Consider the following 13,013-nt stretch of genomic DNA (forward strand, 5'->3'; position numbering starts at 1 on the left):
CCCCGCTATGGACTCCGTCCACTTCCCACAATGGACATTTATGGAGCTTCCGGACCCATTTGACGGATTTTTCGGTGCCCCAGAGTATTTCCTGGTAGACTGTCAATACTACTTCACCAGTCTGTTAGACCCTAAGCCAGAGGAGAAGCAATGGCTCCGATTTATGTGGTCCCGGTTCTTTGGACCGGCCCGTCAATGGGTTCAGCTCAAACTGGAGAAGCACTGTAGGAACCTGGACGGTGTAGAACAGTTTGTGGGGGATTTCATGTTGCGATTCGGGAGTCCGGAGGCGAAGGAGGAGCTAGAACAACTTCTCAGGGGTGTAAGTCTGGAAGGCGAACCTGCCCTGCCGTTTACCCACTACTACAGGCAACGTCATACAGAGCTCAACCCTGAGATCCAAGCCAAGCCTCCAGTCAGGAAAGTCCAAGTCCCAGTCAAGTCTCATGTCCCTGATGTCCAAGTCCCAGTCAAGTCTGAAGTCATTAAGGTCCAAGTCAAGTCTCAAGTCCCTAAGCGCCAAGTCAAGTCTCACGTCCCTGAGAGCCAAGTCAAGTCTCACGTCCCTGAGAGCCAAGTCAAGTCTCACGTCCCTGAGAGCCAAGTCAAGTCTCAAGTCCCTAAGCGCCAAGTCAAGTCTCACGTCCCTGAGCGCCAAGTCAAGTCTAACGTCCCTAAGGTCCAAGTCAAGTCTCAAGTCCCTGAGCTCCAAGTCAAGTCTCACGTCCCTGAGCGCCAAGTCAAGTCTCACGTCCCTGAGAGCCAAGTCAAGTCTCACGTCCCTGAGAGCCAAGTCAAGTCTCACGTCCCTGAGCTCCAGGTCAAGTCTCACGTCCCTGAGCTCCAGGTCCAGCCTCCAGTCCCTGAGCTCCAGGTCCAGCCTCCAGTCCCTGAGCTCCAGGTCCAGCCTCCAGTCCCTGAGCTCCAGGTCAAGCCTCCAGTCCCTGATCTCCAGGTCAAGCCTCCAGTCCCTGATCTCCAGGTCAAGCCTCCAGTCCCTGAGCTCCAGGTCAAGCCTCCAGTCCCTGAGCTCCAGGTCAAGCCTCACGTCCCTGAGCTCCAGGTCAAGCCTCACGTCCCTGAGCTCCAGGTCAAGCCTCACGTCCCTGAGCTCCATTTCAAGCCTCCAGTCCCTGAGCTCCAGGTCCAGCCTCCAGTCCCTGAGCTCCAGGTCCAGCCTCCAGTCCCTGAGCTCCAGGTCCAGCCTCCAGTCCCTGAGCTCCAGGTCCAGCCTCCAGTCCCTGAGCTCCCGTTCAAGCCTGCTGACACGCCCAGCCAGGCTCTGCTCACGCCACAGGCTGCTGACACGCACAGCCAAGCTCTGCTCACGCCACAGGCTGCTGACACGCACAGCCAAGCTCTGCTCACACCACAGGCTGCTGACACGCACAGCCAAGCTCTGCTCACGCCACAGGCTGCTGACATGCCCAGCCAAGCTCTGCTCACGCCACAGGCTGCTGACACGCCCAGCCAAGCTCTGCTCACGCCACAGGCTGCTGACACGCACAGCCAAGCTCTGCTCACGCCACAGGCTGCGGACACGCACAGCCAAGTTCTCCTCACGCCCCAGGCTACTGACACGGCCACCCAAGCTCCGCCTGTGCCCAAGGTTCACCTGGTGACCTCAGAGCCTCAGCCTTCCTGCTCCATGGCGAACGTCGTCCCCCCCTCATGCTTCGAGGAGTGCTTTGTTCCTCTCCCTGGCCCCACGGAGACCCACACTCCTCTCCCTGGCCTCACAAGGGACTTCTCCTGCACTCCTGAGTACAGAGCTCTGTTTCCCTGTTCAGCTGTGGACGTCGCTCAGCCTCCCTGCTCAGCTGTGGTCGTCGCTCAGCCCGCCTGTTCAGCTGAGGTCGTCACTCAGGCCGCCTGTTCAGCTGTGGATGCCGCTCAGCCTCCCTGTTCAGCTGTGGACACTGCTCAGTCATCCTGCTCCATGGCAGATAGCATTCCCCCCTTCTGCGACGAGGAGACCCACGTTCCTCTCCCTGGCCGCATGGAGACCCACGCTCCTCTCCCGGGCCTTACAGGGGACTTCGCTCTGCCTTCCCGTTCAGCTGGGGACGTCGCTCCGCTTTCAGGCTCCGACGAGGACGTCGCCCTGCTTCCCTGCTCCGCTGAGTACAGGCCTCTGTTTCCCTGTCCAGCTGAGGTCGTCGCTCAGCCTCCCTGTCCAGCTGAGGTCGTTGCTCAGCCTCCCTGTCCAGCTGAGGTCGTCGCTCAGCCTTCATGCTTCGCCAAGGATTTCGCTCAGCCCGCCTGCCCGGCTGTGGTCGTCGCTCTGCCTCCATGCTCCGCCGAGGACTTCGCTCAGCCCGCCTGCCCAGCTGTGGACGTCGCTCTGCCTTCATGCTCCGCCGAGTACAGTGCTCTGTTTCCCTGCTCCACCGAGGACATCGCTCAGCCTCCCTGTCCAGCTGAGGTCGTCGCTCAGCCTCCCTGTCCAGCTGAGGTCGTCGCTCTGCTTCCCTGTTCAGCTGAGGTCATCGCTCTGCTTCCCTATGCCGCCAAGAACACCGTGCCGTTTCCTGGCTCTGCTCGGGACATTCAGCCCAGGGGGCCGGGGCCGCCAATGAAGATGGATGACTCATGGCACTCCGGGAGGAGTGCCTTTAGGGGGGGGTTCTGTCACGATTCCCCCTTTGAAGCAGCGTGCTCGGAAGCGCGAATGCGCGAGCACCTGCCTTTCCGCTGTTGACCGTAGGGACATCGGGACACGTGGGTTTTGTTTATGTTTGTCATGTCTCCTCCCTGTTCCGTCATTGGCTGGGAAGTCACGTGTGTCCGGATTACCCTCAGCTGTTAGCAGTTGCGAGGGTAATCATGTCCGCATATATACCGCGCGCTTCCCAGCACAGAACGCGGAAGATTAAGTAAGTAAGTAATACGAAGTGAATGTTTAGCGTTAGTGTAATTCGTGCCATAGTCATAGTCATAGTCATAGTCAGTTCGTGCTGGATATCCGCTTCCAGTTAATCGTCTTAGTTCGTGTCTTGTTTTGTGTAACGACCTAGATTCCTGCCTTGCCCAGTGTATGCCTGTTTGCCAATCACCTGACCTCTTGCATGTTTATGGATTACGTCTTGGATAACGTTTCGGATTTGTCTGCCTGTCTGTCGTCAAAATAAACACTGTTCACTGTGCATCCGCCTTATCTCTGCTCCGTCACGATTTGTGACAGAGAGGACAGAAGCTGCACGAATGGTCAAATAAAACACTTAAACTGCATTTGCATCCGTCTCTACTCGCTGAACATGACATGGTAACACTCATTCTCGTGTAAACAAACACACGTGTAAACACAATGGGTGATTATCGAGGTCAGCAAAAAGTATTGAGGTCACGTCCATATATCACACAATAAGTCAATAACGTAGTTCTCGTGACAGGCCTACTGACAAATAAAACCTTCATTAACTGTAAAAATGAGTTTCGTTCTTTTCTCACTTCAGGGAAACATGCATGCTACAGATGTAATAGTGGAGATTATAAATTAATGCAAAATGCAGACTTTTTTTTTATTCTCACAATTGTGTGAGTGATGCAAATACATTGCAATGTTCTGCTCCACTGAGATTATTGCTGTAGGAGCTAATACAGGTGGGTGTGTGTGTGTGTGTGTGTGTGTGTGTGTGTGTGTGTGTGTGTGTGTGTGTGTGTGTGGTGCTTGTACCAGTGGATCAGGTACTGCAGTGTTTAAATGATTTGTTCCATAAATATTAGTATTGTGTAAATATGACTATTTAAAATTTGAAAAGGGCTCAATGATCTTGAAGCTGCAGTTAAATTTTTTTTTTGTAATGAATGTGTCAATTTCTATGTGAAATTGATATTTTATTTTATTACTTATTATATGTTCGATACAGTGCCCTCCACTAATATTGGGACCCTTGGTAAATATGAGTAAATAAGGCTGTGAAAAATTGTGCCAAATAAAAACCTGACGTGGTTGGATCTTCCAGCAGGACAATGATCCAAAACATACATCAAAATCAACACAAAAATGATTTACTGACCACAAAATCAAGGTCCTGCCATGACCATCCCAGTCCCCTGACCTGAACCCCATAGAAAACCTGTGGAGTGAACTGAAGGAGATTTTTGAAGGATCTGGAGAGATTCTGTATGGATTCCGCTCTCCATGAGAGCAGAGTATTTTTGAATTTTTTGAACAAAAGATTAAACAATAAAGAGAATTTTTTCTTCTTCTTTGCTCATATTTACCAAGGGTGCCAATATTAATGGAGGGCACTGTGTATTATTGCAGAGCATTTTGTGCGCGCTAGTGTCGAGTGCAAAGGTTTTAATACTCAATACTTTAAATCAAAATAGTGTTTAGAGGACATGTGGGGTTTTTTTTTGTTCTTTTCTTTTTCCCCCAAGTTATCTCACTAATTTAGTGAGAGAATTCTTTTTATCTGAATCTTTTCACCCCTTTGCACTAGCTCATGCTGTGTCAGAGTGCTTTAACCCTCTCAATGGAAAGTGTTATCTGCCCTCTTCCACATACATGAGATAACATGATCACATGTTAACAGATGCCCATGATTGGCCAGTGAAGCTGTGACTGGCAGGTGAGAGGTTTGCCCCTCCCACCCTGACAGCACAGCCAGTTTTTGCTTCAAATTAGATTTTTAACTCCACTTGAACCTGTTCAACCTTTAAATAAGACTTAAGAATCCTTTAAAAAATAAAATAAAAACTTTTTATAGCAAAAAAACTTGCATTTTACAAGATAACGTTACAAGAATAGTTTGAGATAAATAAAACTTTTGCACTCAACTGGACATTATCTGTTAAGATTAAAGGGGTCGTATGATGTTTTTAAAAGTTCATTGTTTAGTTTATTGGTTGTAATAGAATAGATTAACATGCTTTCATCTTCAGAAAACACATTATTTTTCACATACTGTACATTATTGCTGTTTCTCCAAAGCCCCTCCTTCTGAAAATGACAGAGTGCTCTGATTGGCCAAAAGCCTCAAGTGTGTGTCGGAAATATAACGCCCTTTACCATAATCATGAGCTTAAGCTTCAAGGCTTCTAAAGCTCCAACATAGGGAGACTATGAGCTTTGTAACTTTGCAGAATTTAAGAAATTGCTCATTGTAATAAACAACCTCTTTTTTTTTTAGACCAAATGGTATAAATTTGTATTACTTGCACTTTTCACAAACTCTTTCATTTAAAAAAAAAATATACCAAAGAAGGTGTGTTTTTACTCCTTTATTAAATCAGTATTACATATAGCATTTGGTCAGCAGTTTGGTTGTGTATTAATTTACACAACACTGCCTGAATCTCACATAACATCTTTTTTTCTTTTTTTTTTTTTTATAAATTGTGAAGCAAATTGTGTATCCTGTGTATCGTTACAAGTATAATAAAGTCTGCAGAATCTACACACCACCGCCTGAATCTCTTAGAAGTTGTGAAACTCTTAGAAGTGTGAGGATGAATATTATTGCGTATGGTGGTCTAATCATCCTGCATTTTCTTTCATTTTACAGTCGCTCTATGAGTGTAAAGAAGCAATCTGAGGTTGCTGTTTTGAGAATGAACTGCCAACCCTTTTTGTAACAAAAAGATGAAAACCCATTAATGGAATGTTGTGATGTAGACTGTTTTTTCTTCTTCAAGCATATTCAGTTAGCAAGCATAATTTACCTACATTTGATTGATATTGCTAACTTTAATACACTAGAGGTGAGGCGATGTAGTTCACCTCTAGTGAATGGCCCAGTCCTTCGTATATTTTTCTGTATGTAGCCCTCAGTGAAAAAGGTTTGGGCACCTCTGATTTAGATGCTGTAAAATGTGCTCCACACTGACACTCAGCGTCGATGCCGTGAAACGTTCAAGAGTTTCGAACAAATTTCAATACATGTTCAGTTATAACCGCAGTCCTATACTAGCTTTATATATAGTTTTTAATCAGACAACCAACTTTTCTGTAGAAGATTTTAGTCCACTTACCTGTAGTGTGTGATATGAGTAAATGAGTACAACTTTAAAAAAACAGCTCCGTTTATTCTGTATTCCGTGTCGCTACAGAACCCTCGATGTGACGTCATAGTTGGAAACCAAACAAGGTTATGGTCGAAGCATGTCCAAAAACAAACCAGGTGTAATGTAAATAATAACAATGATTTTCTGGCATTTTTTGTTGTTGTTTGTTTTAATATAAGGCCTAGTGTTATTACCTGAAATGTTCTGCATGCACACTATACTTACCTAGGTACCCCCCAAAAATTAAGACTGAGACCCAAACCCTTTACATTCCATGCTTCCATGCTGACGTAAGATCAGAAACAAACGAGATATTTCAGCAGCTGTTAAAAAGGCACAGTCTCATGATGGGGCACAGGGGGGAAAAGTATTGAACACAGTAAGAAAAAACCCAGATGGTTAGTGCATGTTGGTAGGATAGTTCTTCCACTCTTTGAAAAAGGGAAACTTCTGAATGCAAGTAAACAAATCATTTGCCTCCAAGCTGGCATGCAAAAAAACATCTCATGATGGGTAGAGGCAAAGTGTTCTTCCAAGACCTTCACAACAACATTGTTAAGCAACATAGCAATGGCACTGGTCACTGGTGGATTTATCAACTCATAAATTCCTAAATGTTCCTACAAACACCATCATGGCCATTATCTGCAAGTTGAAGGAACAGCATTCAACCATCAACCGGCCACACACAGGATCTCCTCACAAGGTATCTGACTGGGCAGTCGGAAAGTTATTCAGATGAGTAGCCCAAGAGCCAAGGAACACTCAAAAAGAGCTCTAGAAAGAACTGGAAGCAGTGGATACAGCTGTCACAGAAAACATTAGGTAATGTACTCTACCTCCAGGTCTCCATTCCCGATCACAGCAGAAGACTACATTACTGAAGAAAGGGCATTTTGAAGATTGTTTGAAGTTTGCTACAGAACATTTGGAGAAGCCTGTAGATACCTGGGAGAATGTAGTGTGGTCAGATGAGACAAAAATCTACATTTTGACAGGCTGTGTTAAAAGGCCAGGAGGGCACACCCTGAAAGAATAGCAATGCAGGAACAGCACACACAGACAGATCTCACTCCTTATCCTCTAGCAGGAAAAGGCCTAGAAATGAGAGAGCTCCTCTGGTTGCTGTTGAGTTTAGGCAGTACATCATTGTTATTGCTGCCCTGAATGAGAGCAGGATCTTTTAGGATGAAGGTTTCCTAAAAGAGGAAGCAATGGGCTACACATTTTCTCTCAAAAGGATATCCTTCTGGTGGACAACATCTTCACAGTGTGGGATTGGCCATCAAAAACACACCCCTCCCCACCCTCCTCTGATCTCTCTCTGCTCTGAACATGACCAGGGCATCACTAACAGTAAAGTTTTTATTTTTTTACTTTGAACTTTCAGAATGTTTATTGATTTGAGTGGTTTGTTAAATTGGCTACCTTTGGGACATTTTCAGTCGTTTAAATGGTCTCAATCTTAGTCTTCAAGGCAAATTACTGGTGGTGTTTCGTGTCCAAAGCAAAATATAAGCTAAAATTAAGAACTGGACTTATACAACACACATATTCACCAAGACAAATTACGAAGCATTTGTGAATCTGTGTGAAAGAGCCGTCACCAGTTTGAGCACAATACAGAAAGACATTCTTACTAACCTATCTTGTGAGAGTGCTTTTAATCTGAAAATTCTTTTCACAGAAATCCTTAACAAATATTCAGAATGTTACGTCATAGTCTCAGAGCTTTTGGACAAAGCAGTAAGATTTCTGACCCAGTTTCCAACAGCATATCTTTGTGAAACTGGATTTTCTATGTGCGCAGCATTTAATGCATTGGATATTCCCAGGACACAGTGTCAGGGAGGTGACCAAAAACCCAATGGCCACTTTAGCAGAGCTTCAGAAGTCTTCCTTTGAGATGGGAGAACCTGATGGAAAGGAAAACCATCTTAGAAAGGCATGTGTGAAGATATTCTCAGGTCTGATGTGGAAAAACTCTTTGGGCCAAACCCCAAGTACTACGTCCTGTGAAAACCAGGTGCTACTCATCAACATGACTGCATGCAAAAGGGGTGTGTCTCAGCAGCAGGGACAGGAAGTCTGTTCAGAGCTGAGGTAAAGATAAATGCAGGCAAATGCAGAGTGGTCCATGAAGAAAACCTGCCTCAGGGTGAACACAACCTCAGACCGAGGTGAAGGTTCATCTTTCAGCAAGTCTCTGAATGTCCTTGAGCCAAAACCCAGCTTTGAACCCTGCAGAACATGTGTAGAGAGAGCTGAGGATGTCTGTTAACAGTTATTTGATTGAGCTTAAGAGGATCTGCCAGGAGGAATGGGAAAAATCGCCCAGGTCCATGTGTGCAAAAGCTGTAACTGCTTCAAAATTATGCTTCTACAAAATACTGAATAAAAAATATTGAATAAATCTGAAAAAAGTAAAAAAAAATTTTTCACTTTGTCATTATGGGATATTTTGTGTTGATTAATGGATAAAAAAGTAAATGTAATTTATTGCAGTGTTATTTTATCTATCTGGCTAAACTCCACATAATGGGCTGCACTAGCACCCTAAGGCTAATTCATCGTGTTTTTTTGTTTTTTTGGTTTTTTTGGATTGTCAGCGGGTGAGTACGTTAGTTTTCATCCAACGACATTACTAAGCTTTGTACATGTGTGAACGTGTAAATGTGCTTAACCAGTTAACTCTTTTTACCAATTGCCAAAAAATTACATTTTTGCCTGTTTTGGAGGTGCCCGTGTTCAGCATTGAATTTATCTGTAATGTCACACTCCACCATAGTGGCTAATAGATTATATGTTCCTACAGTCACTCACAGTAGGCCTATTTAATTCGGTTTTAGACATTTTGTAAACAGCTTTGGCCTTTTAGCTAATATAAAATCATTACTAAATAATAAATGTGCTAATAATTTTGGAAGACATTATGAGCTGTATTCAGAATTGAATTATGTGCACTTAGTGGGTATTGAATACAAAATATTTTGACTGTCAGTATTCAGACATAACTACAGACTTAAGCTCTGTTCAGAGTTACACGTGTGGGGGTGAAGGTTGATTAAAATGGAGGTGTGTCTCAGTTATGTAGTTAGTCCTTTGATCTAAAGTACATTATTTATCGGGTCGAGTGAAGGCCTATTATGTGTCTGTGTTAACACACAGGCCCAGTTGTGCCTTAATGCTCAGTCCTCCCACAAGCTAACTACACAGTCTGCATATCTGTGGTGCCCTGAGGAGCAGTTTTGAGTCTAGTGCCACTGTCTGACAGTTTGATGTAACAGCAACACTGTCATCCTGGAATTTATGTTTATACACTTAAATAACTACAGAATCCCATTCAAGCCCAGTATTAAATACATGAAATACACTATTAATTAATTAAGAATATAATCCCTTTCAAATCTATGAAAAGGTTTACAAAAATCTTCCAAATTAGAGACATTACTCTTCTCAAGGATCAAATATTTTATGGATAAAATTATGAATCAACTTAAAGTGAGCTGTAAGTGTAGAAGATGAGTGATCACCTTATCCTTCAAACTGTGGGCATCTTTTCTTTACAGGAGGGTTCATTAAATTAACAAAAATATTAGAAATTTTAATTAACTTGACTACTCCAAAAAGCAAATTAAAGGCATGATCAAATAGATTACATCCTGCACGTTACGATTTTGTGACCTTGACATAATGATCATTGTCACACTTTGTAAACGAGGTTATGGTAGTCTAAAATACATGTACAGTTTATTTACTGGCAGTTTATTATTCCTATAAAACAGAAAGTAGTTTGCACCTGATTGCACCTCATCCACCTTAAGAATATTTACAATAAGAACATCAAGGAAACACGTCATGAAAAGGTTTTTGAAAAAAGTACTTTTTCAAAAAAGAAATTTCTTATCTCTAATTAAGTTTTATGGCGAAAAAATAAGGAATGAACTTAAATTGAACTTAAGCGTAGCAGATGATTGCTCAGTCAGCTTATCTTTGAAACTGTGAACAACTAGAAGACACGTTCGTTTTAACTGATTTGTTGTTTAATTTAGTCTGTGTATTATCTGTAATGGCAGGAGCAGTTCTCTAACAAGCAAGAGAAGCAGACAAGCGGACATGAGGAAATGGAGGATCCATATGATGTATACACTAATGTTGTGTACCAGAAATTAGCTTAGCAGTGTTTAGTCAATGTGCTTACATAATGTTATGTAGTTTAATTTTGTGGGCGCACGGTGGCTTAGTGGTTAGCTTGTTTTCCTCGCACCGCCAGGGTCGGGGGTTCGATTGTCATCGTGGTCCTGTGTGTGTGGAGTTTGCATGTTCTCCCCGTGCAGTGGGGGTTTCCTCCGGGTACTCCGGTTTCCTCCCCTAGTCCAAAGACATGCATGGTAGGCTGATTGGCGTGTCTAAAGTGTCCGTAGTGTATGAATGGGTGTGTGAGTGTGTATGTGATTGTGCCCTGCGATGGACTGGCACCCTGTCCAGGGTGTACCCCGCCTTGTGCCCGATGCTCCCTGGGATAGACTCCAGGTTCCCCGTGACCCTGAAAAGGAATAAGCGGTAGAAGATGTATATATGTATGTATATATATATATATATATATATATAGAGAGAGAGAGAGAGAGAGAGAGAGAGAGAGAGAGACAGAGAGAGAGAGATAGATAGATAGATAGATAGATATAGAGATATATATAGATATAGATATATAGACATATAGATAGATAGACAGATAGATATAGAGAGATATAGATATATATAGATATGTAATTTCTTTTCTGGAAATTAAATTATTTACAGAGCACAATTCTTGCGTCTGTACATAATCTGTCTGAAAGGAGTTAGAAGTTGCTGTGCGACAAAACACTTTCACAAGTAAAACATGATCCTACACTGCAAACTGGTAGTTTTTACCTGGTAGAATCCCCCGCAATCTTTGTTAATGTTATAGCCTGGATACTGTTATAACAGCTAACACACTGTGTAGACACAATGACACTGACAAACACAGGGTGTGTTAACAAGAAAAAGCAAGGGAAGGTTATTTATATAGCACAATTTATATACAAATGGTCATGCAGAATAAGAAACATCAGTAATGTCATCTGACTGAACATGTGTTGGATTGTGAATGTAAATATTAAAATTATAAAGAATATAGTTTATATTTTGAATAGGTGTTGGTGTGTTAGTCTTTAAAATATAGTCTTTATTGATTTTTATTATTATTATTTTATTTTAAATGCAACATATCTGGTTGGATATTTCTCAAATGATCTTAAAAGGTGTTCCAGTATTTATAGATGCTAAACAAATCCAAAACAATAAAGATTACCAGCCTTTATTTCATGCGTGGTGTCTATTTGACCATCACTTTTAGCCCATTAATGCAAATGCTGGATTGTGTTCAAATTTCTAGTACATTTTCCATCAATGTCACTGGAATTAGTTTCGAACTGATTATTGTTGCTCTCAAAATGCACTAAATATTACATTTAAATACTACGGTCGTGTGTCTTAGCTCAGCCTCAGTATTTAAAAAAAATCCTGGCTATGGCCCTGGATACTAGACTTAATATTAGAGGGTATCAGAGAGATATCACCTCTCCTTACTACCAGTGTGTATTTGTTTTGCTTTTATATCGTTTGCACATTTTGTCATCAGTAGTAACCACTGCACCACTAGAGGTCAGTAAAGGTAGGTTTTATGGATAAAATTATGAACTAATTTAAATTGAAATTAAGCGTAGGATAATTGCTCAGTCAGTGTATCCTTCAAACTGTGAACCACAAGGAGACACGTTTGTTTTAACTGATTTGTTGTTTAATCTTGTCTGTTTATCCTCTGTCACAGCAGGAGCAACTCTCTAACAAGCAAGACAAGTGGACAAGGAGAAACAGCTTCTCCACATGATGTATATGCTTGCATTGTATACCAGAAATTCGCTTAGCATTAGCTTTAATAGGCCGATATTAGAGAAGGTGGGCTGTGTTTTCTTTTGTTTTTCTTTTTATGTAACATTTGTTAATAACAGTACATAATGTATGTAATATACAGAATCAGTACTATTCAGGAGCATCTTCCACAGGCTGGGTGAATGTATTCTATTTAATATCAGGGTAAAATTTTTAGTATCCAATATTATAAAACATTCACCTTTAAAAAGGTAAAACATTTTAAATTTTGGTAAGAAAACAAAGTAAATCCACTTGGCCAACACAAAGATGACAAGTTCAGCATTTGATGAGATTGGTATTGAGGAAGATTTGTACTATTCATACCAATCAGTAATGGTTATATTGTAGAAAAACTTCATCCCAGTGTCCTGTAAGGCTTTTTAATTTTTTTATTTTTTTATTTAGTCATCTCAACATGAACCAGAAATATTTGCTAATCCACCCTGTTATATATCTCCATTCTAAATCTCATACTTTTTCAGTATGACTGAACCATTCGTGTGTAAATACAACAACTCAAGATGCAGAAAACTTGATAGTATTCTACATTCTGTATGAAGCTTTCTATAATGTAGTGAAGAAACAGAAATATTATTGGTTGCTTATTGTTTTTCTCCTCATTATAATGCACATTCTGGATTTTTAGATTTATTCACATATACCTAAATATCACAATTTAATTAATTTATTTAAAAGAGTAACTCATCTCACAAAGGGAGCTGTTTGCTTATGACTTTTATCCACATACAGTAACTCCAATCTCAATGGGTGTTCAAATGGATTTTCCTGGACTGTAAAATCAAAACTAGAGTCAGCAGTACTTTTACAACCTTTTAACAAAACAAAACTTTTCCATGTTTAACCAGAAATTAAACCGGCAACAAGTTTTCGCAAGTTTTAAAATGTTTTGTAAATTAATTGTTTTACAAACTCAAATTTACTTCTATTTGGACTCTGAAGAGGGAAGTAATTACACACAAACGAGGCATCATGACCTGTGACATCAATAATGACATGAATGGACCAAAGTACACTCTTGTTTC

The sequence above is a fragment of the Ictalurus furcatus genome, chromosome 22 (genome assembly GCF_023375685.1).
Source record: "Ictalurus furcatus strain D&B chromosome 22, Billie_1.0, whole genome shotgun sequence".
Lineage (NCBI taxonomy): Eukaryota > Metazoa > Chordata > Actinopteri > Siluriformes > Ictaluridae > Ictalurus > Ictalurus furcatus.